The sequence below is a fragment of the Pholcus phalangioides genome, unplaced genomic scaffold (assembly GCF_987345545.1).
Source record: "Pholcus phalangioides strain wild (caught in Gottingen) unplaced genomic scaffold, Ppha-v1.0 ptg000030l_1, whole genome shotgun sequence".
Taxonomy (NCBI): Eukaryota; Metazoa; Arthropoda; class Arachnida; order Araneae; family Pholcidae; genus Pholcus; species Pholcus phalangioides.
The window spans coordinates 2,408,456-2,436,107 of NW_028301620.1; the positions used below are offsets into that span (position 1 = coordinate 2,408,456).

General features: G+C 37.1%; 1 long non-coding RNA gene across 2 annotated transcripts in view; it reads left to right on the forward strand.

Annotated features, from left to right (window-relative positions):
- LOC149067447 (uncharacterized) overlaps positions 1-27,652 on the forward strand; it is a 43,314-nt gene that overhangs the window by 4,411 nt on the left and 11,251 nt on the right. Inside the window, exons 1-2 of one of the 2 annotated variants that reach the window (XR_016195347.1) lie at positions 21,884-22,239; positions 24,517-24,584. This is a non-coding gene — a long non-coding RNA (uncharacterized LOC149067447). Of the gene's footprint in view, positions 1-4,774; positions 5,247-21,883; positions 22,240-24,516; positions 24,585-27,652 lie in introns of those variants that run through there. The other variant, XR_016195346.1, reaches the window with a different exon arrangement.

The following is a 27,652-nucleotide window of genomic DNA, read 5'->3' on the forward strand; positions in this document are numbered from 1 at the left end:
TTCAATACGGATGAAAGTATTTAGGGGAAGGGGGGACGCGAGCATAGAAACGAGTACGTATTGGTGAATAGTTTGAAAAAAAAGAGGGGGAAGATATTTCTTTTCTTATCAAAAGTACGTTCGTAAATGAGGACAATACATGTCTATTAGTGAGAATATACAAATACAACACCACAACAGGCAAAACGCCCAGCGAGGTGGCTGAGAAAAATATGCCCATAACAAATATGGATGTCATATATTTCAAAAATAAAGCAACCCAATTAAAAATGTATCGTCTCGTTTTTCTCAGTTCGATTTTATACTGTGTTTGCTAAAAGGAAACAAAAATGGGAGATATAATATGTGGCCCGACCAAAAATGAATAAGAAAATAATTTTTCGGACGAACAAAAATTAAATGAAAGAAATAATTTGCAGTTCTGTTGACGGGTAAAATAGGAATAAAAAACAATATAGGGGCAGTAGTATACTCTGTACTGTATTTAAAATTAAATTGAAAATCAAATCGAAAATTACGTATCGACTATATGAATTGGGCAAAATGTTCCATGGATGTTCAAGATCAATTGTGAATATCGATCTCAACGATTTCCTGTTCCTGACATCAGCACATCAAGCATTGGCCAGGGGTTTCCAGCCACTTTGCGAAATAGCCGGTCTAAGCCCGAATCATTTCTGAAATTCAGACGGATTTTGGCCAAAACTCTTGGCCCATTCGCGAAGTGGCCGGCCCCGTCTCAAATCGGTCGCGATTCGGGATTTGGCAGTAACATGTATATAGGTGTACTGCTTATAGATTCTTTTTCTAAAAATCAACTGCATATATTCAAACTTTCAATTTTTTTCTCCATCTCTCGGTCATTTCACATGTATACATTATTTTATATGGTAATTTTTTTTAAATACCAAAGAAAGTTATTTTTTACTCTCTCTCTCTCTAAGGGGCCGTTCAAGTATTACGTAATTAAATTTTTAGCCATTTTTGACCCCCTACTCCCCTTGTCAGCAAAAGTAAGCAAAACGCTGACCCCCCCCCCCCCCTGTCAGCAAAATTTTGTCATCAGCTCTGTCCCTCTGAATCCCAACGCATATTTCTGGGATCAGAGACGTACACGAGGGGGGGGGGGCGTAGGGGGTTTCTCTCGTGCCCCTTTTCCACGATCAAAAATTTATTTTTTTAATGCAAACAAAATTTTTTTTTTTAATTAAAATTTCGGAAGAAAATACCTTTATATGTTATTATAATCAATTTCTGTTAATTTCAATGTTATTTGAAGGCTATGAACTAAAAATTTATCATTAATAAATTCATCGCGACCCACCCTCTAAGTCATATAATGATAAATCACATAAAGTTCCTTGGCCGGCGGACCAAATATAACCCTGGGGGTTACTTGATGTGGCCTGCCCTCTTCAAACCTAATTTTGTAAAAATGAACTAAACGGCACATTTACAGATCGCTTTAGTGTTCCGTGGTACAATTTTCAGAACATTTAAGCAGCCCGTGGCATATTTTCAGAACACTTAAGCGATCCGTGACACATTTAGAGATCCCTTGAGTGACATGTGACGTAGTTTTAGAGCATTTAAGTGGCTTCCAGTGCGGTTCTACATCACTCAAATTACCCGCGGCACATTCTCAGATTATTTAAGTGATGCGTGGCACAGTTCCAGAGCACTTAAGCGGCTCGAACACATTTCCAGAGCACTTAAGCGGCCCGGACACATTTCCAGATCACTTGGATCCGCGAAACATTTAGAGATCACTAAAGTGGCTCTGTAGGGCACTTATCAATAGGAGGGATGTTACTTCAATTGCCCACAAACTATCGAAAGGTTTTTCTCGATTTTGGGCACCGAGTAAGATGCCATTAAAAATATTTCATATTTTCATAAAAGGTGGTTGATGACGTAAGCATTATCCAAACCTCCCCCCCCTTGTCATCAAAAGTCAGCAAATCGGAAACCCCCCCCCCCCCCCATCGATGATGACGTAATACTTGAACGGCCCCTAATGTACAGTGTTGAAATATTTGATGTACGTCAAATATTGCAACTTGTTTCGACACCTCTTATTATTTGGTGCCCTGTGCCATTGCACAGGTCACACTGCCCTAAGACCCGCCATTGGCCTTATACTGTTCTGGCGGCCTCTGTATATCATTCACGGTATTGCATCGTCACCTTTACTTTATTGGCACAAAGGATCCGTGAAGCACAAAATATTTAGAATCCTGCTTATTTTATTTGTTTTAATTATATAACATTTTATAGCACATTAAAATATATTGTAAAATGCGTCTATAATAATAATGAAAGAATGTTTTTACTCTTCGCTGCTGACAACAAACACACAGCTCTCATACCAGCTGATAAGAAAATTCCATTTACTTTTCAATACATGTTGTATAGACACTTATGGATAAGTCAATGAATAGAAGAATTCAGTATGTACTTGTGGGGGGTGTTATTTACAAAGGTTTTTGTGAAAGAGTTTATCTACTACAGAGGTACACACCTATCTGACATTTTCTTTTTCTTTCTCTCTCAATACACGGCTAGTCACATACAAATACGGATGTAAAAAACCTTATCCAATTTAAAAAGAATTCCAATTATCCTATTATTCTTGGAATCCGAAATTTTCTTTCAGCACTGTACATGAAACGTCGTTTTATATACAGTGTTGTGTAATATTAATTAATTGCATCTCAATATTCCTCATTCTCATATTATTTTGCTAAAATTAATGTTACTGTAAATAGAAAAGGTAAATTTTTGTATCAATTTTTACTTCATAAGGCAAATTTTCGGTCTTTCGGGGCATAGTCATTTTTTATAGAGCATTTTTTATCAGTTTTCATGTCCTGAAAATCCTAGCCCTAATTATAAGCATACTTGCCAACTACTATGGAATTTACGTAGTTTCTACGGATTTCCACCACAAAATATGAAACTACTGTGGAAATCGTGAAAAAATATATATGGTTGTTTTAGAAACTTCTTTTAATCAAGGATTTCCTTTAACTCCATTATCCTATCGTGTATAAAATGACGTTACACAAAGACTGCACTTCCAAAGAATAAATATCAAATTAATAACAAATCAAAAAGGTGCGGTTTACACTAAGATAACTTATCGTGCAGGCGGGTAACAAGGCTGGGGCGACCGGGGCCCTCTTTGAACTTCCTCCTTGAGAGAGAACACACATTACTATTATTAAATTTTTTATAACAAGCTGCAACATTGCCCTCCGTTATATTTATTACCTCATCATAATATTATAAATTATAATGCAATTGTAAATCCTATAATTATTTTGATACAGTAATACCCCAACTTACGCTACCACGAGTTGCGTGATCTTCTATGAAAAGTTGCATGTTCTGATATACTCAAACTTAATCACGGTATTAATGCTGAGATAGTAGAATATGTTAAATAAAAATCGAGAAAGAGTTGTTTTATTCGATCAGAACACCATATGTAATGAAACTACATCGATTTCTGGGAGGCTACAGTATATAAAGATGAAAAATTTGCAGTGATTTAGAAATTAAATCTCAAGGGTTTTATGATACCAGCCATTTTTCTGTTAAAAAGTCATAATATTCAACACACCCGGTAAAACGGGCGGGGGGGGGGGGGTTGAAAAGGGAGACTATTTTTAAGGTTAAAAAATGAAAAAGAAAATATATTTTTTCTCACAACGTAAATGCAAAAAAACATTTTGTTTGCTAATTGATCATCATAGTGCACCTCCCGGAAAGAAATGCTAATTACGGACCTGGGGGAAGATGAAACAAGTAAGGTGTGACGGACCAGAGGTGTGCCAAAATGGATGTTGTCGGGCTTGCCGAATTTATGGCTGCAGCCCTGACTGAATTAACCTACTTATTCAATTCTTGAATGATTCTCGAACTCTCAAGAATCATTTAAGAAATATTATCAAAGAAGTATTACAAAAAATATTATTACAATTATTCAAGAAATGATAATTTTTAAAGAAAGAAATCTTGTAATTTCTAAAGAAAGTTAATTTTAAAAGTTTAAAATTTTGAACTTGACAGAACTATTGCTGTATTTAACAAGTGCAATCAATTATATTACTATGTTTCCGAAGTTCTTTGGGAATATTAAGAAAAAGTGCTCTTCACACAAGAAAAAAAAACGAGTTTTCTTAAACTCACAGTTATAACCACACACACCCGCACAGAGATTTCGCTATTCAAGTTCTTATGTGTGTTCTCTATTATACTACATAATAGAGAACACAGTCTCCTTTATTCATGTCTGCTTGCTGTATTATGTGTCAGTGAAGAGCATCCTACAATGAGATCAGCATTACTGAATGCAGAGGGAGGAGCTCGTCAAACAGCATGGGTGACAAGTCTCAGACAAAGCAACTAGGGGAAAGCACTGGCCTGACCAGGACGCGTTGACGCGTCCTCGCCCGTTTTCGAGAGAATTTTTTGGTCGCGTCAACACGTCCTTGCCCGTTTTCGAAGGAATTTTCATGACGCGTCAACACGTCTTCGACGATTGAAGGGTTAAAGGGTTACATGCTGATCCTAGGCATCGTTCAAACACGTTCATGACCTCGATTTCTCAGGTTTGAACAAATTGAAACCTTCTAACAGGTTTTCCGAGAAAATTTACAAACAATTTTTTGTATAAATTCCATTCATTTAAAATTTATTTTCTTTTATCCAACATGACCATAAGCAGTCTGGAAATATAAAAAAAAAATGTGTATATATGTATTTTTAGGATCCCTGGCAGAAATGAGAGATCTTAACGGACACTGATATAGCCAGAAATACTCTACAAACCCGGGGTGGATATCCACGCTCAGTTAAAGGATCGATTGGTAGTGGTTTTTATTGTGACACTAATTCGGCGTCTTCGAATTATCGAAATTGTCAACCTTGAACGCAAATATCCGCGAAGAAGATAAAGGAAAAAGTCATGTCGTCGTTTTATGAATTACTTTTATCCTTTTGGACGACAGGCGTCATTGATGTCGTGACTACTGTTGACCAAAGTCAACGGAGGCGGCAGCAACATTGTCTCAACAAGATGAACGCTCTCCCGTCATCCACTCAACATTCATCTGAGTTCGGCGACATACTCTTCTGCGTATTGGCCGTCTTGTTCGTCTTTGGTTACTTCGACCTCATCGGTAAAATGTTCAAACCCAAGGATGACTCCAAAGAGCCATTCATCGAATTCAAAGATATTCGTAAGTTATTAGCTGGCATGTAAATTATTTTTCCTTCGCTAAATTATTGTTCATGTTCGATAATATTGCTCTTTCACATTTTCATCATATTCAAATCTATCCACCATGGTTTGGATATCACAACTGTTGAGGAAAATAAGGTAAATACGGATAACAAATTACTCATTTCATTTTTTTATGATTACCAATTCTTCTCATTTGAATAATTTCCTGTTCTTAAGAGATATGATTAACACCATATTTGCATTTTGCCTAAAACTTGACAACTTCTCTTCCTAACGGTTGATGGCTGATGGCAGCGGCAGCACCACACATAACAAGAAAATTACACAAAAACAAACTTCAGATTAGGTTCACAACACGTACGCGCACATTCCGGCAAGTACCAATTCGTTAGAAATTCCGTAGAGGAAAGTATACGAGGTGCATGTACGGTCAAGTAGTAGTAATAGTGGCTGCAAGGTGGGAGATTGGAAAATGCCCCATTGAGAAATCAAATTTCCAAAATATCTATAACGGTCGGTCGTTGTCGGCTTTCAAGGAGGCGAGATATCTCGTCGATATCAGTGAAAATGTTAACTATCCTACTCAATCCATTAATTTTTTTATTGTTTTTTGTTCTGGATAAAGAAATAACAGTTACGATCCCAGTGGGAATCAAAGAACTTCTTTTTGATCAAATCACGTTCGTTTCATGCAGTAAAGGAATTTAATATTTCATCCTTTTTATATTTATCCTATGAACTTCGGAAGTTCATCGGATTTATTTTTGAATTCAAGCCTAAGGCCGGTTGTAAACTGGAATCTACTAGGAGCGAAAACAAGTCGCGGTGACGAACAACGCTTCTTTCCCTGATTTATGCTGTTCTTTCCCAACTTTTCTCCAAGATTTTTGAATTAAAATATCTCAGCGAATATTGCACTTGGAAACGTGGAACTATTTTTTTTTGTTGACTTCAGAAGAGACAGAATAACAACTTCCTAACTGGTCTTTGGAGGACGGGGTGGCCGTATAAAAAGCTATTATTTTTTTAATTTAATAACTATACAACCCCTGGCAACATGAATGGCGTATCTGAGTTCTACACGTCATTTGGATACATTTTCTAATTGGACGTATACCTCTAGGATCCACGGTTCACCAGTAAAATGCTGGTAAATTAAGTAATTACCCTGTGTATGAAAGTAAGAAGACAGTGAGACATCTAAGCATATAAAACGTAGTTTCCCAAACTTTTTGTTCCATCGCTCCTTCTTCAGAAATTTTTTCTCTCGTCGCTCCCTCAAACGCAAGCTGATCCATAGGATCCTATGTTATACCCGTAGCTTCTATCACCTTCCCCCACCCACAGAGTTAGAAATATTATTCTAACTCTGTGGGTGGGGGAAGGTGATATCTTTAATAATAATAATCTTTAGTCTATCTCCCCCCCCCCCCATTTCATCGCCCACACCAGGGGCGATATTTTCCTTTGGGAAACACTGATCTAAAAGTATGTTTTCAAAAACAAAAGCTCAAGTGCCTTTATTCCTACTGGAATTAAAATATTCATTTTGAGTATTTTCACGGAACCCTTAAACGTAATCAAGACTTATGTTAATCGTGCGAAATTTCAGAGAAATCTGAATAATCTATACAGCTGCTGTGTAGGTGAGAGTATATAGTAGGTGTATCCAAGAGAGAGAAAACGTGAAAATTTTTACTTTATTTTTCATTTTTTTGCTTGGATTCATATCTCACTTAAATTAATAACTTCTTCACCTCACGCGGTAGAAATGATGCTACTACAGACTAGACTCGTCTCACGCATCTAAATGAGAATGTGTTTTGCCATTTTCAAGGTTAAAGAAAGAGAGATTTATAGATAAAAGATAAGCTTGTGACGCTTGACATATCAAACGAAATCGTATGCAAAGACTTGGCTTGAAACTGAAAATATGTGAAATAATTGTCTTTTCTGCATAAATTGTTCCACGTCTTATTCTAATAAAATGATTCTCCTTGAATTCTGGAAATCATAAAAAATGGCTCGAAATTGCTGAAAAATCATGGAAAAAATGCTTTGAAATTGCTAAAAAACCATGAAAAAAATGCTTTGAAATTGCTAAAAAAAATCATGAAGAAATGCCTTAAAATGACTGAAAATCATGGTAAAATGCTTTATTGCGCAAAAATAGCGAAATATGAAAAATCAAAAAAATATGCAGAGACATAGAAATCCGAGCCTTAGTTGATACCGTCAAACCGAAAGATACCCAGGCCACATCGCCATATGGCAATATCGGCTCATTGTCCACACGGACTGGATACCTCTGGCAATTTATTCATAAAAAAGCATACATTACAAAATATACATTACAATCATAACAACTATAAAATCATAATCTAAGTGTAAAATCATAATCTAAGTGTAAAATCATAATCTAAGTGTAAAATCATAATCTAAGTGTAAAATCATAATCTAAGTGTAAAATCAATTGCGAGATCACAAATCTACGTATACAATCGGAAATCAAGCATATAATCCTATATATTCCATATTAAATCTTAATTCGAGTATAAAGTCCTAAATCACATATTGAAATCAATAATAAATCAGATAAAATTCATAATCGATTTCATCTTCAATTTCGATTATGATACCAAGGCTCGGATGTTGTTGCTAAAAATATTTGGAAAAATGACTTAAAACTTGAAAAATGCCCTAAAAATTGGAAAAAAATCCCATGTACGGATTATGTTCGAAAGTCGGAAGAAAAAGTTTTGACAATATATCAAAATCATATGTAAATTGTTTTCCTCACATTTAGATTTCATCAGAAATTACAATTTTTCTCACGAATGAGTTACATTTCATGAATTAGTATGTTGTATTCGGTTCGGAAAACTTTCGTTATGCCCCTGCCCCACCAGGGTGGGGCTATCAGGGCTCCGGTCCGGGGACCTGAGACGATTCTTATCAACTTTTGTTTTTTCCACAAGAAATTTACTATTGAGGGAACACCTGAAGAATCTGACCGGGAGGGGGGGGGGGCTGTTACTAGATTTGGGAGCCATGACGTCGCACTGGGAGTGGGGAGGGTACGTTTTTTTGTATAGTAAGAAACGAAAACTGAAACCCCCCGAGAAAATCATGTGCCTGTGGATAGAGAAAAGCCAAAAACATTTTATTTTTTTATTTTCCAAGAAGTTCAAGCGTATTTTTTCCACTACTCAATGGAATCAGCATATTCACATAATTTTTTCAATTCTTTCCATAGTGAAAAAATGAAAAAAGTGAAAAAATATTCTGAAAATGCCAAAAGAAGAAAAAAAAACAAAAAAACTAACAGTGGAAAAAGCCGAAAAATTCAAAAGATAGAAAAAAAGGCGAATGTCAGCAACATCAGGATCCTGGTTATTACATTTATAGACAAAATGATACGAATTTCATTATTGTGCGCCATCATGATTACTCCGAATGTATCATTTATGATGAAATTTCGATTTAATAATTTCCCTCTTCCGATCACTGAAAATTCAGTTTTGGAAACTGATTTCGTAAAGTATTTGAGGGTCAGTTCTCAACCGCTGGAGTTTGAGGTCAGTTGCCCTTGGTCAAAGGATTTAAAATACAGAGTTCAGGACCGCAGCCAGAACAGATTATATTTCTTTCAGACGGTATTTCGGTGGCGGGGAGGGGGGGGGGGGGTCATGATGAAAAAAGACGCTTGACCATAAATTATATGTCAAAGCTACTATTAACATTTTGGGGAGTGCGGGCCGATCATTGGTTTGCAAACGTGTTGCTGTTCGCTTAAGTGATCTAGAAATGTGCCGCGGGCTGCTTAAGTTATCTTCAAATGGGTCGCAGGTTATTTAAATGGTCTGGAAATGTGCCGCGGGTCACTTATGTGATCTTGGAGCCACTTTAGCAGCGTTCCAGGTAACTTGAGTTGTAGGCGAATGTGCCGCCGGTCATTTAGGTGATCTGGGAGTGTCTTCTTGTCCGCTGGTGGTCTTTCGGTGATTAAATGCCAACACCTTCTATAGCAGAAAGCCTCCGCGCGAAGCTTTGACGTCACTGAAGTCGTCCATTTCACCTGTAGTTATTGGATATACTAGCAGTCCGACGTATTCGAAATCTTTACGTTTTTTTGCAGTTTATTCAATGATTATAAGACGCCTTCATATCATGTATTAAGGAGTTCTAGGTGAATTGTACGACTTCAGTGACGTCACGATCTTCGCGCGGAGGTTTTCTGTTATAGAAGGTGTTAGTGTTCCTCGGGCGTCGCATCACTCTTCCACCATTGGTAAAACTAGCCGGCTAGACATTCAATTGTTTAGTGGGCTATGGCCAAACCCTCTGGGTGACCAGCTTATTACACCTATGATGACAGAGCGGGGGGTCATGGTCAGTTTTAGGCACTTGCTGTCGAGTCCAACACTATGACCACTCGACCATCACAGCGGCAAAATAAAAAGCATTCCGCTTATACTGACCACGAAATAAAAAGATCTTTTTATATCTCATTTTCTATGTTTATTGACTTACATTGATTGGCTTCTGCCCCTCCATATAAATTCTCACATTTCGGGCGGGCCTCTCGCTACTGCCCTGACGAATCTATAATAAAAGTTCCCCTGTTATGCGCTGTCTATAGAGCAGTGTTTCTTAAACCTTTCCACACCCATGACTTTGCCATAGTTTATCCGCGGCTCCCCACGATAGCTTAGAAAAGAATCTTTTCAAAGCATTGAATGGGCTGCATCAATGTATCATTTCTCCGAGACTCACCTGACAGAGGTTGACGGACCCCCTAGGAGCAACAATACACACTTTGAAAATCACTGTAAAATAAGACATGGCCCAGGCTCTGGGTTGTGTTTTAAGAGTATGTTTTACTATTTTATCATTTTGGGACGAGGAGAGACCCAAGGACTAAACTAGCCCGTGTTTACGGTGCCTTAAAATAAGTCTCAATACTGAAATTCGCAGATTTTGTCCATTTCTATAACTTTTAACATCATCCCAGCGCAGTGGTTCTCAAACTTTTCTCACCCGTGGCTTTCTTGCCCAATTCATGATCAATTCACGGCTTTCCAGAATAGTTTGGGGGATACTTCCCATATAACAGAACTTCGAAGCATAAATAGGCACACAAATCAATATCTTCGGCTAGCCGCGGCGCCCTGTAGAAAGATTGGTGACGCACACTTTGAGAAACACTGCCCCAGCGGATTTATTCGCGAATTATCCATTAATAGTAGAATAAGAGTTTTCCAGAATTCTCATAAAATATTTCGAGAAGTGTCGTGTTATTTGACGATGCGTTTGGCCATCTTGACGAGGAAACTCATTGAAGGTCAGTGCGAACAATGCTATTATGTAGTGTTATTCATGTTTGAGCATTTCGTATACAGTTGTAGGCAAGAGGGAGATATGCTGCAATTAATATGTCGCGTGCTCGTCTTGGCTCAAGTTCACAAATGGCAGCAGAGATTTTTGCATTTTATTTTTTCGAGAGGAACACGCGAATGTCCACTAAGTAATTCACTGATTGAGGATGATAACAGGCAGAGCTACAAACAACGTCTTCCTCGTTAAGCAATTTTTCCTCCAAGTCGAAAAAAACCACAACAAAGGAATATACCTTCAAATATATTGCGCGAGGCAATTTTCATTGTCTTTTTCTTGCGCGAGTATGGGCGGGAATTTTTATTTTCTTGTTTGACCTTGTTTGACATTGTCCATTCCCTGTATTGCGCTTTGAACGCCGCGAAATTAGTAGAAAATCTTGGCAAAATGAAAAAAAAGTTAATTTCTCAAATTTTCATGAATTTTGTGAGAATTAATTTCTGATTTACTAATGACCTATCATAAAGATCATAAATATTGGGAAGGCTTAACCTTTAGGAGAGGGCGGGCCACTTCATTGGTTAGAACACGTGTCGCGAGCCGCCTTATTGATCTGAAAGAGCATCGCAGGTCACCAACGTGATCTGTAAATGTGCCGTGGACCGCTTTAGTGATCTGGAGCAGTGCCGCGGGTAACAAAAGTGGTGTGAAACTGCACCGAGGGTCGCTTAAGTGCTCTGAAACTGAGTCGCAGGTCATAAAGTGAACGGGGAGAGTTAGGAAAAAACCGTTTTACACGAAGTTAATGCTGATTTTCACCTGGGGGCTGTGCATTGAAAACCCGTGCTCTAGTGCAGTGGTTCCGAAGCTTGCGGCCCTGTTGATTTTTTTGTTTGTGTGATTGGAAGGCCCGGTCATACACACGACTAATAGGAAATAAATGGGTAAAAATGAAGCGGCGAACAACTCACTTCCCGGTTTGACTGATGTCAGGGCCCAGTATCGGGCCGCGGCCCGGCGGTTGAGAAACACTGCTCTAGAATATGGTTTAATAAACTTTTTGTTCCATATCGCTTTTTTCTCCTCACCCGTCGTGGGCGATATTGTCCACTTTGGGAAACATTGCTCTAGTATGTTAGAACTGCTTATTTTCTTCTCAAGTTTCACAGCTTTCTGATGTTAGTTACAGCTGTAGATAGCTCAGAAAAGGGGAACATACACCCTATATTTGCACAAATGAAAATGTTTCATATTAAGTCAGTCCCTTGAAGAGCATTTTTATTACAGATTTTCACTTCTTGAAAATTTATGATCAAGCGAGCCAATCCAACAAGTTAGTGAGCAATGTTTCAGACAATGATATTAATCGATACTTTTGCACATCACTCAATCCGATAACGCAAAGTCAACAGAGTAACCTGTAGGAAAAAAATACATGAAAAAAAAAATAGTTGAGAGAATTCACGTGGTTTTATAAAAGTAAGACAAATTGTTCATAATTGCATTGAAATTACTTTGGATATATTACGTAATATGAAGAATGCAAACACAATTTTCTTTATATCATATCCTGACTGCATTCAATAATAATAAGCAATGTACATCGTTTATGTGTACGTGTTTCAATGTGGCAATCTACACATTGGTGAAATGTTTTACTTTCTGAAAAATGGAAAAATTATCAATGAAATTGCCCAATGTTCACAAAAAAAATTTGACGTTTAAAAAACTAACCAAGTTCTTTCACGGCTTTTCCCAAACACGAATGTTCGCATCAAAACCTGCGGAAACTCGGAGCAATGAGTCATAAGTGTCCACAAGTTTACTGGAGGAAGAAAAAAAAGCAAAATCCATCGTTTGCAAAGAGTGCATACTAATGAATGCACTTGAATGGCACATACGTGACCATAAAAAAACTTAGAAGAGATTCTCTCACTTTTTTCCTATTTCAAAGTGATTATGATTTGTATGTTGACACCAGGAAATCTCTAGATTTTCATCATTGATAATCTTTTTGACGCATGATTCCTGTTTATAAACAATAGAATTTCACGATCCTGTCAATATAATTTTTACTCGTAATTTTGGATGCCTTCCTTATAAACTTCAAGTTGAGGGTTCAGCTTCCAATGACACTTCATTAGAGAAAATACATTTTTATCAACTTTTATTTCTTACATTTTAAGACACATATTAAAGGCGATGCACTATATATAGCCATAAGTCATGGGATACTTTGAAGAGTTTAGAAATTTTTCAAATTTCTAGAAAATTACTCGATGAAATTTTAGTTATGCAAACTCTGTGCTTGTATTTACAATTTGCAGTGAAAATTTAGTCACGAGTGCATTTAGGGTACCAACAAGAAATTGAATAAGAAAAAATGTTTTTGATCAACCCTGTATCAGAAACATCTGCAAATAGGTTGAAACTCTCCATATTTTACCTGATAATTTCAATGCTTATAAGTATTTTCGTAAAAATTGCGTGCATTTTCATAAACGTATGAATCTTTCTTATAAACATTCTAATTTTCAGCGTTTTTTGCTTATAAAAAATGGAGTTTGCGAACAAATTTTACGAAACTTATAGAGAATTTCTCAATGTAAAATTTATATAATATACTGAAATTTAAAATAGAAGTATCTGATGTTCCTTGAGATAATGAGTATTTAAAGAAAATAATTTTTAAGTACGCATGCGCGAAAGATATCGTTTGCATTTTTTTATAATTTGATTGTCAACTAACTATAGAAAGCAACCTTTGCGGAAATCACAGGTGAAAAATTATCATGGAAAAAATAAAGACGTACGCGATAGATTGCGCTGTATTCAAGTTACTTATTTAAAATAGCTGGGTGATGAGCGATTTTTCGCAAATCCGTATTTCCATTATTTTCTGTCATCATCATGCACGCGTGTTATGCTCAAGAACGTCTCTTATATAGCATCAGACACGCGTCTTCGCTATAATGCTGCGGGCTTATTTTCGAATTAACCATATTACAGAAAATAATTGACGTATCAATTTGTGGAAAATCCTTGATCATCGAGCTGCTCTCAGCAAGTAACTTGAATACAGCTCACTGTATCACCTATATATTTCTGTTTTTTCGTGATATTCAACTGAATGAATGAACGCCAGAACTTTGCTACTGGACTTATCCCGTTGCCGAGATCTCTTCCAGCCCAGCTTCGTGGCAGAGTCTGGAACATTTTATTTAGTGTCAAAAAAAAACGTACAAACTTTTTTACAACATATTTTCCCCGGACAATCGGGTACTGTCGCGATTAACAAATTTTGTGGTGATTACAGACGAGATGAGATTAGGAGTTGGAGAAGTTTCGGGGTTTATTTAAGATGAATGTACACATATTAGGATGGAGGTATGTTTTAAAAGCAATTGAGCCCCCCCCAGCCATCTCATCTGTTATCTTACACTTGCCATATTATATACACAGGATACAAAAAGAAAAAGAAATGAGAATCTTATTGTGAAATAATATATATATATATATATATATATCCATTGGAGCGAGTCATCTCGCTTAACACCTTATTGGTGAGCAAATGGGTTTGATAACTTGCGACGACTAGGAGCCAGCATCAGTTTTATTGGGTTGAGTTCACTCGCTCCGGCGGATTTAATGAAAATATACAAAATAGAAGTATTGTGTGGGGGAATATATACAATTGGGGAGCACCCGTGGCATCTCGCTTAGCACCTTATTCGGTGAGCAACATGAATACGACAATATGAGTACGCACGTGTGTTGTGGACATGAAATGCATGGACAACTTGAATAGAAGAAAGCGTGATATTCAACTGTAATTCTCAAAAAAAAAAAATATGCTCTACATATTCAGCAACCGAATTACTGTATATTATTTTTCTACGCAGAAAATTACTTTAGCTGCCATTTTGAGCTTTGAAAGCGTGTTTATTTTTACTGTATAGATCTTTTCATGCTTCTCTGCGTAAGACAATCGAAAAGAAAAGATATTCAAGGATGAAAAAAAAAAACCAGATATTTCCGCAAGTGTTCATTTAGGGAAGATTTTTTATTTGTTCGAAAAGATGAGTTGCAGCAGGAAAATTTCAACCCGAAGTCAATGATATATGACAGAGAGTAGGCCTATAATATATTATTGCTATTTTTTCTAAGAACACGCACTTGTATGTGTAGTATTTAGTAATCTAATGAAAGAATCGAGTGCGTTTGTATAATAAATGAGAAACGAGACGCAAGAGAGCAAACGTGCTTACTCAGAAAAACACTTTTAACCCATTCAAGTTGTTTGCGAACAGCCCGCAGTCACATAAAAATAAATTAAGACCGAATTTCCAAATCGTGACTGAAGTCACTATGTGCACGCGTTTCATTTTGCAAGTTTATAAGAAAACGGTTATAACACGAATAGGGTTGCCGTCTTTTTTTAGTTCAAATTTTTTAGCGTACAGAAAAGTTTTTTGGAACGTTATTCCTTTGTCCCGTATTGCGTATTGGGATTTCAAGAGAAAGAATCAATGGCTAGACATTGTACATAATTGAAAAGAGATTAGATGTTTGAAGCCTATCATTTACCATAAGTCTATGAACTATTTATGAGAAAACAAAAATAATAGTTGTGAAGCATAGGAGAACAACTGGGATTATGTAATATGATGGCACAGACGTTTAAAGAAAAAAAAAAAATTATCACAAAAAAATTTTTTTGTATAAAAAAAAAAAAATTCATTTATAATAGGGTTCACTAGGGTATTTTCTACTACTATCAAAAGTTGTAAGCATGATACGGGGAGGTTCTGTAAATTTATCAGAAGAAATTTATTTTCCATTGAAAAGCTCTTTTTTTTTAAAATTTGAATAATTTATCATTGTTCAAAGAAAAAAACTAGGAGATTTCTCTCTTGTACAAACAATCGTATTTCGAAAGTGTATGGAGGGTTCAATGATTGCAGTGATATGATCTGTTGCAGACAAAATGAAGTTCAAGTCTAACCACAGAGAGCAACTGGCCTACAACGGTACAAATATTCAATCATTACACGTCACTCACAATTTCAGATATAGATGGCAGCACTGAAAAATCAGGCACAACACTAGATTTTCACTCAGACTGTAAGGTACACACACTCACATTTCGGGCACAAATCACTCGGTTGTAAATTTCCCGAGGCGATAGGACCAGAGTTGTGCCAACTGTGCTCGGTTTAAGAGAAAGAAAGACAAAATCCTGCACTTTCCAGAAATGTCCTGAATCATTCATTAAAATGTCCTTTTAATGAACGCTATGTTCTGTGTTTCAAGTTTTCAGTTCAACAGTGCAATATGTTTCAAGATTAAGAACTCCCTAAGAAAAACCTGCCCTATATTTTAATTGAAATCTTGCAGCCCTACACACGAGAAATGCTAAGAAAAATTGAAAAATCCATTCTATTATTTAAATCTATTTTATCATTTCGTATTGTTCAACCCGTTGATGTCAAATATTAAATTTATTAAAAGATTTTTTTGCAATAAATCCAAGAATTTATTGCAAAAATCCGAAACAGTTTTCTTACTCAGTTTCTTACTGGGCCCGACCTGTCGGTGAGTACTTCTTTCTTTCTTTTAAACAGAACACAACTCAGGTCTATCGCCATGGGCATAGTGAGTTGTGCCGGAAGTGTAAGTAAGTATACCTAACAGTCTGAGTGCGTGTCTGATTATTCAGTGCTGCCAGAAGTGTCTATATTTCAAAAGTGAAGTGCAATGAAGGAATATTTATACCGTTTGCAGGCCTGTTGCTCTCTGTGGCAAGACTTTTTAACGGGGAGATCGGCTCACTTTCGTGCCTTGAAGTTGGGAACCACAGAAAACTTCAGAACTAACACAGAAAACACCAACTTCACCCGACCACTGTCGATGAGTAGGCCTACTGGAATGTAAAAGAACTGTATTTGGGGTTTGGTCGGAAAAGATAAAAGAAAAATGAAATAAATTTTATTAATTGAAGCTGCAATACCCGGCGCTGCCCGGGTTTTCCCCATATACTGGCATCATTAAAGAAATAAAAAACTATTGCAATTTTCAAGTCTAAAACGCATTGTTAGGGAACCACGGTAACCAAAGTAAACATTCTAAAATTCATTGTTGTTGAGGCCAAGAAACCATTGTTGTTAGACAGGTTTTTTTTTTTGCCCATTTCGGGCATTTGCCCAGCTCGCTCTGAAGAACTTTTGAAGTAGCCTCTAATTCAATTTGGGCCCTGTTTCGTACATATATGCAAAATTTGGCGACAATCGGTCTAAAATTGTAGATTTGTACAGAGAACACACAAACACACCGAAAATAAATTATATATACAGATAAACAGAGCAATAAACGAATCAATTTTATATGTTTAAGTATTTTGATGGAAAATGTTGCATCAGATTCGGTGGAAAAGCCAAGGTAAATATAAAATTGGGTCTTTTTTCGATGATGGGTCGCGATATGCTATCCAAGTTATAGGTAGGGAATCATTGCTCCCATAACTTAGTATTAAATCTCGAGCTAATTGACTCGAACATCTTTTTTTTTTCTTTCAAGCCGAGCACAACTCAGGTCTATCACCATTTATGGGGGATTTACTACCTAGTGAGTTGTGCCGGAAGTGTAACTGTGTGTGTACCTAACAGTCTGAGTGCATATGTAGTTTGGGGTTGATTTTTCAGTGCTGCCATCTATATTTCAGAAGGGAAGTGAGTGATGTTATGATTGAATTACATTTGTACTGTTTGTAGGCTGTTGCTCTGTAGCGAGACATTTTTAAAGGGGAGATCGGCTCGCATTCGCGCCTTGAAGTTGGGAACCACAGAAAACCAACTTCAGCCGACTTACCACCACTGTGGCAACGGTGGGGTTTGAACTGGGGACCCCTGGTCCCATGACCACTCGAGCACCATAGCGCCGACCAGAACTCGAACATTAAAAATTCGAACTTCCTAAAGGATGTTTTGGTCCTTATAAAAGACGGACAATGAATACGGAAAGGAAATGGCAGATATTTTTATGGCTCCGAGAATGACGCAAAAATGCAACCAAAATTGGATATCTCACATAAGATTACCAAACAGAAAAGGCTATAAAAAGACGATAAAGAAATGACCTTGGATATTTTTAAATTACTGATTGCGATGAATCGGTGAATAAATTAGGTTACTAAGTTTAACATTTGCCTACTCGCATGAACAGCTACTAAAACGAGGAAAATATTTGCTGAACTCTATTTAAAAATCAAGGTTTTTACCCACACACTTCCAACTCTAAAGCTCTTCCTTGAAGAAAGGATACAAAACGAAAAAGTATGACGCTTTTCGCTTAAAAAATGTCTTAGTCACCATCAGCATCACTTTGAGGGACAGGTACAGGATGATTCCCCCATAGAAATCAATGTTAAAATTACTGATTTTACTGGAGGAATACGGAAATTTAGAGGGTTTTCTGCAACATGAATAATTTTAAAAATTCAATTGAACATTTTCTTTTAGAAATATTCAGTTTGCTTAGAGATACAAAGCTCACAGAAAAATAAACTCTGCAGGGGGTTTGAGCTCATAATCTTATGAAGTATCAGATATACAGTCGAATCCCGTTATAACGAAAAACTCCAAGAGACAGGAGAAATCACTTCGTTACAACGAAAAAATTTCGTTATAAAGGAATTCCAGGTTTTTGCATTGGTCCTATGTAAACTTTTTTTTTTTTTAAAATGATAACGTGATCCTCACGTATTCCCAAGGGATCAGCATGATCCGTCCAGGGAATTTGTTAGTGTTAGTAAGCATCCATGCCCTCTAACCGGGATTCGAACCCAGATCTGCACAGTGAGAAGCTAGTTCCCTAACCACTCGACTGCCAGGTGGTAAATCTTATCCGAGGGATTAAAAAAAAAGGGTTTGTTAAAACGAGATTTTCGCTATAACGGTATTCGTTAAAACGACATTCGACTGTATATATAGTTTCATAAATTCGTGTAATTTCTACGTTAACAAATTTTCCTTAAGTTTTGTAAAATTTGGTTGATAACTCTACTTGTTATAAGGAAAAAAAAGTGCAATGAAAATTAGAAGAAACATACATATCTTAGTGTAAATGAGCGAAAATTTTACAAATATGCATACAAACATTGGAAATAGCAAGTAAAATATTTTGAACAGTTACACAAATCATTTGCAGCTTTTTCTGATACAGGGTTGATCAAAAATATTTTTTTCTTATTTAATTTTTTTGTCAGTTTCCTAAATGTACTCGTGACTGAATTTTCACTGGAAATTTACCAATATAAGGTATACCTATATGTATATGACCGAAATTTCTGAACGATTCGTACAGAATTTTAAAGAAGTTCGAGAAAATGTCTAAAGTACAAAGTGAATACAGACTCATTGGGCTATAAAGATGTATTTCTTCGATGCTATTGAGAAGTTTAATATGGGCTAGTGGTTGGAATGCGCGAAAAAATATCTTTTGCGTAGATAAAGATAAATCATATAGAAACGTCCTCTCCACTTGTCAATACAAGATTCATCGAAAGACTGATTATTTGTGGAGATGAAGATTACAAAGAAGAAAATTCATCACTGCCCCCACGGGGACTCGAACCCCGGTCTCTCGCTTGCCGGACGAGTGCTCTACCTTGTAATCTTCATCTCCACAAATAACCAGTCTTTCGATGAATCTTGTATTGACAAGTGGAGAGGACGTTTCTGTATGCATATGGCCATCTGGTTGGCCTTTGTCATTCACGAGCTATTAGTTGATTGCTGACGCCGTCCATGTACGGTGCTTTTCAACATATATATATACGCTCCAAGGTTGAAATGTTCTATCTGCTTCCATAGCTTAGATGGTAGAGCACTCGTCCGGCAAGCGAGAGACCGGGGTTCGTGTCCCCGTGGGGGCAGTGATGAATTTTCATCCTTGTAATCTTCATCTCCACAAATAACCAGTCTTTCGATGAATCTTGTAAAGATAAATCATGAGATCATTTTTTATCAATACCGAAATTTGTAGACGTAAATATTGCGCTAGTCATTTACATAATCACGTTTCCCCCCTTCCCCAATGATTAATATTCGAATTTTTTATTGGAGCTGATTAAATGGTAAAAAAATTCGAGGAGCACTTAACTGTATTATAATTTTTTTTCATAATCAAGAGCATACGATGATTTCACTCTCTGAGAGATGATTCTGAATCAAGTCTCATCGAAATCTATTTTTAATTATTCCTGAGGTCGTGTCGTAATATATAAGTGGAGAATTTTTTTTTTCAATGCGTCTCATAAATTCGTGAATAATTTCAAAATGCATGAAAATATTGAAGGAATGGGCGTATTTGAATTCTCAACAATTGTTATTCCCACAAGGGGGAGGGGATTTTTTTTGCGACAAATAGAATTAAATTTAAATTTTCGACCATAGAGGGTGCTGCACGAAAGTAAATCACTGGAAATATGCAAATCAGAGTGCTGTAAAATTAGGCTGACCATATTTCTTCGAGAAAAATACGGGACATTGAGATTCCAAATACGAGACATCGCCAACTGGTGAAGGTGAAATTGTTTTACCTCAGCCACGAATCGACGGCTGAAGCTTTAAGAACACTTCGGACACCATAGAGATTGAAGAAAGGTTCACAGGTCCAATCAATCTTGTCGGAAAATCACTCCTGCAGCGCTCACTCCTCTATCGACAAAAATAATCGAACTGATTTTTGTATCCAATTCGTTTCACGTATTAAAAATGCACCGAGTGGTAAGATGCTTGTCTTCCACCATGAAGGTTACCGTGAACGTCCATGGGTTCGTATCCGGCAGAAAAACATTGAAAAACTTCCTTACCTACCGATGCTGGGCAACCACCGATAGATGGCACCTTCATATATCACACAACTCTACTGGTTAGAAATTGCGGTATGGCGATATGACCGTGCGTACAGGGTGATATAAAGTGTTGTACAGGGTGATTATAATTAAAGTTCCAGTATGAGACTAACTTCTCCTCGGTTATTTTGTACTTCTATATGAATGATATTTTATTTTCTTGTAATTATTAAAAAAAAAATATCATTTATTATAAAAAATAAAAGTTAGATAAAAAATAAATTTATTAACTGTGCATATATAGTTTTTCTCATAACCTGCTTATCCGAGTACAGCGAAATTTTTAGGCTATCTTAATAAGACCATGGGAGCGAGATTTATGAAATAAGAAAAAAGTTAAATTTTCGACCACCAGGTGAAAAAGTGGCACTTTTTTGAATTTTCCTATGGACCATATAGCGTTTATACCAAGTTCAATAGAAATACGTCTACCAGAACGGACGCTACATAGGTCTGAGTAGTTTTAGTATCAATCATATATATTGCTGTCCCGCCCCTAGAGGCATACAGCGGGTTCTGAAGTTCAATATTTCAATCAATTCCTCTCAGCACAAAGAGTCCAATTTTCTCAGAGATGTCGAAAAATATACACATATATATATATATATATATATATATACACACACACACATGAGTAGTTTTAGTATACTGACTCTGCTCAGACCAATGAAGCACCCGTTCTGGAGGACGTATTCCATTGAAACTTGGTATATAAGCTATATGGTCCATGGAGGAAAAAAGAAAATTCAAGAAGAAAGTGCCACTTTTTCACCTGGGGGTTGAAAATTGAACTATTTTTTTCATAAATCTCTTTTCCACGGTCTCATTAAGATATTCGGAAAATTTGGTTGTATTCGGATAAGCAGTTTTTGAGGAAAAGTACTCAGACTACACAGGAAATTTAATTACAATCACCCTGTCAAATGAGTACACTTGTACTCATTTTTAATATATCTACAGGGTTTTTAATGATTCTTTTTTCAAGTTGAGACCTGAGGTACACAAATCTATCAAAAAAATTTTTTTATTAGTCAGTTTTTGCTCAGGTGTGAAGAGGCAGGCTATGCTCTAACAAAAAAATCCGCCTTTGTGAGAATAACTTTTTCGCAAACAGCATTGAAATATACCAATTCTTTCAACTTTTACGAATTTTTAAACTGTTTATGAATTTATGGGACACCCTGTACAAAAAGCGCTTTAGATTTTTGATTTTGGTTCTTCGATTCTCATTTATAACTCACGTGAATTTCATCAATCAGATAGGAAAAAAAAGCGTGTAAAGTTGTTTTTTTCACACAGTTGTAGCGAAGGTATTGAAATGTGTGTGAGCTTCATTCCATGTAAATGAATTGCAAAGTTATAAACAGCGTTGGCAACGGGCTTTGTTTATTATTTGTATCAATAGGGAAGTAGGAAAGTTCGGATCCGGAAACTCAGCTGCTATTCCGCGACTGACACCATAGTTTTCAAATTTCCACTAGCCAGAAGCGACATATTTCAAGTAAAATTTAAAAATAAGTGATCATCTTTTTAGTCCATTTCGAAATTTAAAAAAATTTCATCTGCGAAGACCATTGGATTTTCTCATGTTTATATCTGAAATGGACATCATTCGTTGCACTTTGATCGACAGCATCTGGATGATGACGATTTTAACCGTCGCTGCGGCAAGTTTCGATGGCATCGTAGAATTATTTGCCCGATTTTTGACGCCCGAAGAAGATCCTTCGGAATTTCAGTGAGTTTTAAATTGCTGCAGTTTTATTCGTTTGCTTCACTTATTCGATAGTAACTAACTTCCCTAGTGATTAGCAGGTCGTATCAATTTAGGTTAAAGCAGGGTTGCGACCCAAACTTTAGTCACAGGGGCTCCTGAAATTCGTCGTATAAATCTTGGATTGGCACATGTCCAGTTATGAATATATTTGTTGCGTCACTGGTTTTAACGATTTTGGCGGCTAGGGCTGTTACCCGGACATTTTGTGGCCTTTTTAAGAAACATGATTTTATGTACAATACTTTTTGTTAGAAGTTTGCACCCAAAAAAAGTGTACATTATTATAGAAAATAGTGTTGAAAAATTTCTAATTTTGTTCTTATGTTTGGACAATGAGAATTTAGCATTGACGAGAATTGGCTTCTTACACATGAAAACGTAAATGCGCAAAATTCAGTTATAAATAATCGAAGACGTGTTCGCATGCACACGTCATCGATCTGATTCTCTATGCCAGTGGTTCTCAACTGATGCTCCGCGGAGCCCTTGGGGCTCCTTGTGCACTGTCCAGGGGCTCCAGGAAAAAAAAAAAAAAAAAACAGTAAAATTGAAAAAAAATATAATATTTTCAAATAGTAAAAATAAATCTTTGATGAATAATTAAATTGGCCTCCGCCATAGAATTTTTTTACTTAAAAGGGCTCCGCGAGTCAAAAAAGGTTGAGAACCGCTGCTCTAGGCGAGCCCTTTTAACACCGATTTTGTATTAAATTTTTTCTTGTACTTGAAATTAAATTTTTAGGTTGAACCCAAGGCTAGAGACCCTTCTGCTTCTGCCACCCCTCTTTGTTAAGGGCCTGTTCCCACTTTGCTCATTTTTAACCATTCTTCCAATTTATGTGACTAAATTATATAATTTTTATATATAACTAGTTTCTTTACTAACATATTTGTGCAGTAAAAAAAAAATTGGACATTGTTTTTCATTTTAATTGATACAAATTTACAATTAACATGAAATAAGTTATTTTTAACAAAATGTTATGATTTTTAAAAAGCCCTTGTACCCCCATGTAACAAAAAAATTTTAAGGAAAATTTATTTTTGTTTTTAAAATTTACGTTCCTGATCATCGAAAAGAAAAATCTTGGACCAAAAATTAGGATAAATTTCTGAAAATCAAATTTCTTTACAAATTTTAAAAAATACTATGGCACTCAGACCTAATTTATTTCCAAAAATGTTTGTTTAAATTTATTCAATTAATTTCATAAAAATTCTTTATATGAAACAAAGCGTTGCGCAAATGCAACGTCAGTGGGTGAATATAAAATTTTTTTAATTTTGTCGAGGATTTGTTAAAACTCTAGCTTCAACAACCGTTGTTTTAAGAGGGTTGGTGAACGCAAATTTTCCAAAAAACACATTTTCCAATTTTTCAATACTATGAAATTTTCTGCGTCTGTGTTACAATTTTTGTTCTACCTGTAATAAAAATATTTTTAAAGTATTTTTACATTAACTGCTGGAAGGCATTACACATGCTAATGTTTTTCACTAAAATGCGTTTTTCTCAAAACTATGTTTATTATCAGATAAGGAACATTTTTTCAAACACCGCTCATTCAAATGCCATGAAACTTTGTGTGTCTCAACACTGTAGTGTTACACACTTTAACACGAGGATTTTTCATTAAAATTATTTAAAAAATTTTTATGGCACAAAATATGGACAAATTTTGATTTTTGAAAAAGTTGCATGTTGTTGGAGTTAAATTTCGATAAAAAAACAACAATTAAAATCCTAAAAGCTCGTGTTAAAGTATGTAACACTATAGTGTTGAGAGGCACACAAAGTTTCATGACATTTGAATGAGCGATGTTCGAAAAAAATGTTCCTTATCTAACAATAAACATAGTTTTGAGAAAAACTCATTTTAATGAAAAACATTAGCATGTGTAATGCCTGCCAGCAGTTAATGTAAAAATACTTTAAAAATATTTTTATTACAGGTAAAACAAAAACTTAATCAGTTAGACGCAGAAAATTTCATAGTATTTAAAAATTGGAAACTGTTTTTTGGAAAATTTGCGTGCACCAACCCCCTTAAACTAAAGGCAAACAGGAACCACCTTAGAGATGAATATTGTTTTTTCCCTCAAACTTGTTTTTTTTCTGGCCTTGCTTCCTGATTTTGCTGAGCACGATTCCTTTGTTTGACTATTAATTCACAAGGTAACGGCAATTCTCCAATATTCTATGTGTCGATTTTTTTTTTTTTGACCCTTATATTATAGGAATTTCGATCTCGCAAGGGAACTGTGGATGGTAAATCGGTTCAATAACAGAAGTGCCAATATTATAGGTGAGACTTTCAGATAATTTTTATTCTGTCAATGAAGTGATCGATTTTTTTTTTTTATAAAATTCCTAATGAAATTTAGAAATGATACCTTGATCTCAGTAGCACATTTCATTCCGAAAACGCCACTTTTAATTCTAGAGGATGTTTGGTCAAGTTTTTAGGAAAGAGGACTTTAAATTTAGTATTAGACCTAGCTTTACTGTGCGTATAGTGCGTCAACGCTGTGTGTCGCGGCTGAATCGATGTTTTATAAAGGAGGAATGGTGTAATATAAACTTATTACCCATATTTTATGATAAGGTGAGGATTAGAGGTGCAATATTGTAACATCAAACCACTGCTTTTACTTGTTCAGTAGTAGTCACATTGTGCCACACATACACCTCGTCCATATTCTGCGGAACTTCTAACTTATTGTTACTTGTTGGAAATGTGTGGCGAGTGCACAATGTGACTATAAAACTTAGATTTTAGACTGAGAAATTGAATTTTCTGGATGTTAATGCTGAAACTGATATTTGGAAAGAAAAGTGATTTGCCTCATCCGGGAATCGACCCGGGTCCCCTTGCATACCGGGCAAGAGTGCGCTAACCAATACACTAGACACACTTTTCAATTCCTTTTAACACGCATAAGTAGCGTGAAGCGCTGAGTGGAGTCATGGCAGCCTCCCTTGACTACAGCAATTTTCGCCCCCAGTTGGCGTTTTTGTATGAAGAGATGGTATTTTTTCGGCCTGAAATATACTGAGAAATTTAATTTTCTGGATGTTAATGCTGAAACTGATATTTGGAAAGAAAAGTGATTTGCCTCCTCCGGGAATCGAACCCGATTTTAAAGTAAGTTAATTATAAAATACCTAAAGATTTTGAAATGCGTATACTAAAATATAGTGATACCAGATACATGCTCAAAATTAATTTTTTTTGTATAGAAAATATATCAGTACTCCTCCCAGTGACATATATTTACGGGGGGGGGGTGCGCTTATAAGCCCGGGGTGGAAAATTAAGAGGGGCGGCAAATTTGACGAATGAGTGGTTTAGAAAATAAATAGGACGGGAGAGCGAGGGACTAGGTCAGTGAGTTAGGTAGCGGGTGATCTAAAGAGTTTGGAAGCATGTGAGTGACCCCGAGTTTGTGCAAGCATGTGAATGACCGAAAGAGTGAAATGGAGGACAAGGGACACAAGTCAGTGAGCGACCAAAAGTGGCCTACAGTGTGTGCAAGTAATTGTCCATGGGTCCCCACATCCTGGAGAAGTGCCCTAAGGCAGGGATCTTTAGCGGGTCTCCAAGCCAGACTTTCCACGGGCTCTTCTATAGTGAATTTATTGCATGAAAAAAAATTTATGATAGTAAAAAAAAAATTGCCCTGCAGCCCCACTTCTGTGGAGGCCATATGAGAGCCCAAAATAGTAATGCATGGCCCTCACACACGGGACAATTGCCATAATTTTTTTCCATGCTACAAATTTACTATAGAAGGGTTTGTGGGAAGTCTGGCTTGAGGGGGGGAGGGTGACTCTCCTAAAATCCCAACCTAGGGGCCCTGCTCCAGGATGTGGTGGTCATGTGAGTGATTAAAAGTGTGGCCAAGAGGTACAGGCGTAGTAACAATGGTGGGGGGCCAAGCGGGTTTTTGCACAGGGAGGCGAACTCGAGTAATGAGTGGTCAAGAAAATCTAACTGGAATGAGAGACGGGCAAAATTCGTGTAGCCCACAGACGGAAAAAACTATAAATGCGCACCTGGCTCCTCCCACCACCCCAGGGGAAATGATAATATACACTGCTGGCCACCGTAAATGCAACACCCTGAAGGAAGCATGCAAATAATATGAAATTTACAACATGCATTAGCGGAGGTGAGATATACAAATGATTAGAATTTCAGCGCAGACGTACATCACGCGCGCCTGTGGCGCCACTTCAAAGCGCTATTTAAGGCTTGGAGATTTCGACGATTTGAAGTACGGCAATTGTGTTTTTTCCAAAAAACGATCAATTATGCCTCGTAGAAAACAGCGATCATCTTTTGATCAAGTATCCGAGTTCGACAGAGGAAGGATAGTGGCCTACCGAGATTGTGGATTATCTTTCAGGGAAATCGGTAGTCGTGTTGGACGAAACCAAACAACTGTAATGCGGATATGTGATCGTTGGATGCAGGAGGGTACGACGGACCGACGTGTTCGATCGCATCCACCTCAGTGCACCACTTCACGTGATGACAGGCGTATTGTGCGTATGGCAGTGACGGATCGCTCAGCCACATCACGAACCATAGCACAGCACATTCAGTCTGTACCGCATCATCCAGTGTCTGCGCGTACCATTCGACGCCGTTTACAGCAGAGTGGTCTGTCCGCAAGACGTCCATTGCTTCGTCTACCCTTGACGCAGAACCACAGACGTCTCCGCCGCCAATGGTGCGATGAAAGAAGGATGTGGACGGCACAATGGAATGGAATTGTCTTTACTGACGAGTCACGCTTCTGTCTGCAACACCACGATGGTCGGATTCGAGTCTGGAGACACCGTGGAGAGAGAGGATGCTGAACAGCTGCGTTATGCACCGCCACACTGGTCCTGCACCGGGTATTATGGTATGGGGCGGTATTGGATATCACTCTCGCACTCCTTTAGTACGCATTGCCGGTACTTTAAAAAGCCAGCGCTACATCTCCGAGGTGTTGGAGCCAGTTGTTCTTCCTTACCTTCAGGGCTTGCCCACAGCCATATTTCAACAGGATAACGCGCGACCACACGTGGCACGCATTGTCCAAAGGTTCTTCGTCAATCGCCAGATTGAATTGCTTCCCTGGCCAGCTCGCTCTCCGGATCTTTCGCCGATAGAAAACTTGTGGTCCATGGTTGCTCAACGATTGACCCAGATTAACTTTGGCAACGCGTGGAAGCTGCTTGGTCTGCTGTACCCCAAGAACACATCCAAAGTCTCTTTGAATCAATGCCGAGGTGTGTGGCAGCGGTGATCTCCAACAATGGCGGCTACTCTGGCTACTGATTTTGGCAGGAACCACACTTCACAGAAGTCTATAAATTTAA